Source organism: Heloderma suspectum, chromosome 6, assembly GCF_057233095.1.
Source record: "Heloderma suspectum isolate Gila_16-S chromosome 6, 16-S_ref, whole genome shotgun sequence".
Lineage (NCBI taxonomy): Eukaryota > Metazoa > Chordata > Lepidosauria > Squamata > Helodermatidae > Heloderma > Heloderma suspectum.
In genome coordinates this window covers 80,425,677-80,432,201 of record NC_139463.1, presented here as the reverse complement: position 1 = coordinate 80,432,201, position 6,525 = coordinate 80,425,677, and the positions used below count along the sequence as shown (strand labels likewise).

General features: G+C 42.7%; 1 pseudogene; it reads right to left on the bottom strand.

The window, feature by feature from the left end:
* Positions 1–4,383: 4,383 nt before the first annotated feature.
* LOC146341403 (olfactory receptor 14C36-like) lies at positions 4,384–5,339 on the bottom strand (annotated as a pseudogene).
* Between the last annotated feature and the right edge of the window lie 1,186 nt (positions 5,340–6,525).

The window sequence follows — 6,525 nt, the reverse complement described above, 5'->3', positions numbered from 1 at the left end:
TTCCCAACACTAATCACATAATAATAGTTCAATGTCAAAATAGTTGCATGTGATTCTTAAATCTAATAATTCTTAAATAGTGCACAAGTTCTCATCCCTTCCATTTGGTTACTATGACACATGATGGGTTTGGTTGCAAGGAGTGTAAATGTGGGTGCTGTTCATTTGTTTTAGACAGTCCCACTTTGTTACTCAGGTTCTACTTATTATTGTATCATCTTGAAAGCTATATAGCAGCTTTAAGCATTATTAATACTCAATATCTTCATTAAGCCTGAACGTTTAGTTGTTCTCATCTCGGTCATGCATATGTGGATTTATCACCTGGCTGGAAGAAAGAGGTGAGACATAGGTAAGGATGTCAGAGAATTCCGCCACGGATCTCGGTGAGGCCGAATGCCAGTGCATTCGGCCCCCTGAAATCTGTGGCGGAATGGCCTGCCCCCCCCTGCCCTCCCTGCGGATCCCCCCTGGGACGAGACTTACCTGGGGCAGATCTTCCGGGTGGCAGCGGCTCCGGCGGCGGCTCCGGCGGTGGCTCCGGCAGCGGCAGCGGCTGGTCTTCCGACCGGCTGCCGCCACCACCATTTGTCTTGTAAAAAAAAAACCCACAAAAAACGACGTGATAGGCTATGTAAAGATTTACGTAGCCTATCATGGCTGGGTTAAAAACAAAAAATGACGTGATAGGCTACGTAAAGATTTACGTAGCCTATCATGGCTGGGTTAAAAAAAAAACCCCACGTACGCTGCCGCCATTTGCATTCCTTATTTTTGGCCATCTTAATCTAAGTAAATATTTACGTAGACTATGATGGCGAAAATAAAGGGGAACGCAAATAGCATAGCAGGCGCTATTTGCGTCCCTTTCTGATTCACCATTTTAGCCTACGTAAAGATTTATGTTTTAGCCTACGTAAAGATCTTTTGTTTTGTTTTTTTCCCAGAGCCCTCCGCGGCTGGAAATCCGGCTGTGGACGGCTCTGGGCTGGGCTGGGCCTGGCTGGCTGCTCCGCAGAGCTGCCGTGGAGCACAGCCGGCCGTGGAGGATTCCGGGGGGGAGGACCGGATCTCCTCCCCCCCTGTCGAGGATTCCGGGGGGAGGGACGGAACGCCTCCCCCCCACCATCAACATAATCCGCGGAAAGGTAAGTGACTTTCGTACATCCTTAGACATAGGTATTGGGTGAAGGAGGACCACAACTTTATTTAATTTGCCAAATGAATATCTACAACAGGACAAATGAACTTGTGGGAATTAATCATGCAAGGTTTGCTTGACAGCCTTCTCCCTACCCTGTCCCAGGTGCAAGTAGAATATATACTAACATCCAGCCAGCCACCTTTTGGTTGAGGGAGGCCCTCCCAGTCCATCAGCCCTCAAACCCCATTATTTCATGTGTGTGCTCCACTTAGGCCTTCAAGGAGTTCCTGTCTTGGTCCTTGGATCCCACAGCCCTCAAGGATGAGTCTAGGGAATCCCCTTTCGCCATAAAGGTGGCTGTAGATGCCCACCAATGGGTGGCCTGCTGTTCTCTTCCTGGCACTGCCCTGCCATTTTGACCAACCTGTGCCACCCTTTCTAAACCCCTACAATGCCCTTCTCGGATCAGTGCCAAGTAGGTGAAAAACCCTGTATTCCTTAGCTAATGAAGTCCACAAATTCCTGGCTCTGAATGTACCAGTAACACCTATGCTGAGTCTTATAAAGTGGGTAGATGCTGAGCGGAATAGAAGGAGGACCAATACTGAGCAGAGGAGCCTTTTATAGTGCCAAGCTCACCCACTGTATTGGCTGGTGTGCAGATGCTACATGTGTTCATTAGGGCTGTTGGAGCAATCTGTTTGGGGGGTGGAGCTCAATGAGCTTTCATTGGTTCGGCTCCCCAGACTTTTGGTCCATTTTCTGCTGATTGGCCTGACTTGGGCTGCAGCGAATTGGGCCAGTTAGCAGATTTTCTGTGTCTTTAATCTGCACAAATACACCTTCAATTTGAGCACATTTCAGCCACAATTTGCGCAAATCCCTATTTGCCCAAATTGTGGTCTGACCCCCCCCCCCACATACATACATCCCCAAATATGCAAAAAGTCCCCAGCATTTGGGGAAAACTTATGGCTCAGCTCACAAATGCAAGCTGAGTCAGGTAGGCCACAGAGGAAGTTCATAGAGCCTCTGAAGTGCCGGATTTCCAAGCAACAGACATCCCTAGTGTCCATACGCATGTTCACATGTCCCATCTCCACAAGTGACAAGTGTAAGGGCATTCCTTCCCCATTTTCCCAACATGGTCTCATGGCAAAAAGGCCCCTAAAGTGTGGTATAATGTAATATTCAACTCCATTTACTCCACAGGAAGATGATAAACTTCATTAGCATGATTCAGCCAAAAGTAAGGCTGAAGCTTGCTTTTAGTTCAGATGAAAATGAAATGCTAGATTCTGAGGATGCTGGATTGCTTGCCAGGCACCAAGTTCTGCAAGGCAATCATATAGACACATATGTCTAGTTATAAGATTTCCAGTCTAATAAAAATGCTTTAAATTCCATTCATTAAATGTATTCATTCATGATACAAATTGCACCCACCATGATAAAAAAAAAAGGTCAAGCACAATCCTTCCCCCTCTCTGTGGTTCCTACTATTGCACTTCCATTATGACAACATTCAGGCTTTCCCATGCTTCATATTGTTACACCCAGCAGTATGCTCTTTTCCAGGTTCCCATTACACAGACTATATTCCTAACATGATTGTATGTATGTATTTAGGTAAAAGCTCTCAGGTCAATGCACAGTAAAAATACATCTAAAAGCCAAAATCCATATCTATCAAATCAATGGCAGCATAATAAAGCCATCAATTAAAAGCAGTGGAGGCTAAATGAGGCATCACAGATAGATAGATAGATAGATAGATAGATAGATAGGATGTAAAGCATCATAAAAGACAACATAGTCGTAGAAACATACAAAGGATTAAAAGGCCTGAGAGAATAAGAAGGTCTTTGCCTAGTGCCAAAAAGGGAGAGCCTTGTTTTGCTGTGAATTGCCAGCCGTGTTGTGACATAGCAGGCACATCCGTGGTGCACCAATACAGGGAATTCAGGGGAGGAGGGTTCTGTGGAGTGCATAATGCTCCCATGTGTGGTTAAGAAAGATGTGAACCCTAGAACAGCACCCTTTCCATCTTCACTAATTAGAATGTGCTCCATTTTGGGAGCAGAGGTCTTCAAGGAAGTAGATTGCTGATGGTCATCAAAGAAACTGATTTGGATTAATTGTCTATAATCTAAATACCTTCTCCAAACCACACACATACACACATGAGGTCGGATTCAGTGTTACTCAAGCTTAGAATAAACTAGGGATGGCGGAGAATTCTGCCACAGATTTCAGTGAGGCCAAATGCACTGGCATTCTGCCCCCTGAAATCCATGGCGGAACGGCCTGCCACCCCCCTGCCACCCCCCACGGATCCCCCCTGGGACGAGACTTACCTGGGGTGGATGTTCCGGATGGTGGTGGCTCCAGCGGCAGCTGCAGGCAGCAGCGGCGGTTGGTCTTCTGACAGGCTGCCACCGCTGCCATTTGCAGTCTGGTCTTTTCCTCCCCCCCCCCCATAGACGTGATAGGCTACATAAAGACTTACGTAGCCTATCACGTCTGGGTTAAAAAAAAAAAAGGCATACACAAATGGCGGCGGCTACGGTAGCCACCATTTGCGTTCCTTATTTTTGGCCGTCTTAGTCTACATGAATATTTACGTAGACTATTACGGCAAAAATAGAGGGGAACGCAAATTGCGTAGTGGGCGCAATTTGTGTTCCTTTTTGATTCGCTGTTTTAGCCTACGTAAATATACTCTAAATATCACTAAATTGGGATCCAACCCAAGAAAAAAATACAGGAAGTATTATTATCTATTTCAAAAAGTGTGTGTGTGTGTGTGTGTGTGTGTGTGTTGCTTGATGCACAATATTTTCCCCACATTATGTGTATCCATATTTTTGTGATTGATCCTTTCCTTTCTGTACAACGTGGATTTTAATCTTTTCAGATCTAAGAATTCTTGCTCATGGAGTTTACTGGGTAAACTAACTATTGTTGGCCATTCTGTGAATAAAACCTGAAGTACCCACAAGTAAATGCATTTGCCTCTATAGTTCTTATTTGTATTATATATAAATCCCCCAGTCAAACAGGTCTGACGGGCCCCCCTAGTAACATGAAACTTTATTCATGTTACAAATGATCACCCCCACACACACAATTACACAAGTCTCCTCCTCCTAGTTCTTTAGATGCTAGATGAAGTGGATAGTTCCATTGAGCAAGGGTTGTGGAAGATTAAACGAGGGCTGGGACACACAGGTAGAACACTATAAAATAATAAATTTTGTTGTGGGGAATTTTAACTCTTTCATTAATTTTTTCAAGGCCCTTTTTAGTTGTTTGTTCCTTAGTCTATAAATGATTGGATTTATCAATGGAGGCACCACAGAACAGAGGATAGCAGCTGCAATGTCTTGACCAACTGAGGATGCTGATCTTGGCCTTGTATATGTAAAGGCTCCAGTGCCCATAAATAGACAGACAATGACCAGGTGTAGAAGGCAGGTTGAGAAAGCTTTGTATCTTCCATGGATAGAAGGTATTTTTAGCACGGTGGAAAAGATATAAACATATGAAACAAATATTATAGACAAGCATATAGATGCTAATGAATAACCCAGGACAAACATTGAGATATCATTGGCACGTGTATCTGAACAGGAAATCTTCAGCAGCTGTGGGACATCACAGAAAAACTGATCAATTTTATTGGATTGACAAAAGGATAGCCTGAAGGTATTAGTGGTATGCACAGTGGAATAGAGCATGCTACCAATCCAGCAACCAGCTGCCATTTCACCACACACATGCTCCAGTTCATGTTCACCCTGTAATGCAAAGGGTAGCAGATGGCAGCATAGCGGTCATAAGCCATTGCCGTGAGTAAGAACAATTCTGCATCTGTAAAAGTGATGACCAAGTAGACCTGGGCATCACATCCTGAGAAAGAGATTTGTCTGGAGTTGATCAAGGCATTCACCATGGATTTGGGAATGGTGACAGAGATGTAGGAGATGTCAAGAAAGGAAAGGTTTGTGAGGAAGAAGTACATAGGGGAATGAAGGTGGCAATCAAGGGACATGGTTGTAATGATGAGGAGATTTCCTCCTATCAGGGTTGCAAGGTAAATGAGAAGGAATGTGGCAAAATGTAGCAGCTGCAGCTCCTGCATGGTAGAAAATTCCAGAAATAGAAACTCACCCACAGACATTTGATTAAACATTTTCTTTCTGTCCTTTGTTAAAAACAACCAAACAAAGAAAGAACACCAAATATGGATGATCATGAAAAAGAAAACAAGGAAAACTAGGTAGTAACAGAAGGTCTTTACAGCAAGCTGAAATGTTTTTTAATAATCTACAGTTATATTTACATGGAAACATCTACAAGTGTCATTCTTTATATTTTATGCTTTTAATGTAGTGTATACCACCAGATAACTTTGGATATTGGACAGTCTAAAAGTGTGATAAATGAATAAATCAATCCTTCATTCTCAGTGATCATCTATTATTGTTGGACTAGCCTATCCAAGTTTAACCATACTGGCCTTACTGGATCCCTGACCACTAGAGTAATGAGACAGACAGACAGACAGACAGACAGACAGACAGACAGACAGACAGGTTGCTTGCCCTATCCATGCTTTCTAAATAAACTATATCCTACTTCAGATCCTCTCCTGCTCAGATCAGATTGGTTTATGTTGTGAAATAAACCTATACAACTTACTTAAACTTTTTTCCACAAATATAAAATGCTTTTGCATTTCCTTTAAATAGTGCTAAATTAATAAAAGTGATAAAAATAAAGATGACGTTGGCGGCAGAGAGACAGAGACCATTTACATCCCCCTCTCCTCCCTATTGTGATATGATTTTACGTTTCAGGTGAATGGAGATGTCCACACAATGATAAGTCCAGAGGTGTAATGTACAGACAAAAACTTGCAAAAATGCATCAATGCTCATATAAAATAATGCATAAATTAAATGCCCACTTTCAAGCCAGAGTGGAAGTTCCTTAGGCAGGCATTGAATCTGGAATAGCCCCACCTTGACTTTAAGTAATATATAGTAAATCACATGATGGTGAAACATCAGAGTCCTTAACAGGGCTCTTGTGATGTGTTTCCCATAGGAAAGCCAGTTACCAGCAAATATGAACTTTTTAACTAGAAATAGACAAATCTGTCAGTTCCGCTTTCTCCTGCATGTGAATTGTTAAATCTCAAGCTCTCTCTATCCTAAATATGAAGAAATTTGTGAATGTTGGTGAATGTTTTATTTTTAAAAAATGTAATGAAATGTTTTTTTCAGTTTATCTATATTGGACAAATTCAATAGGTACAGCCATTTCCCGCATGGATAACACCACGATGTACAGGCCTGCCATGTAGAAGTTAAAGA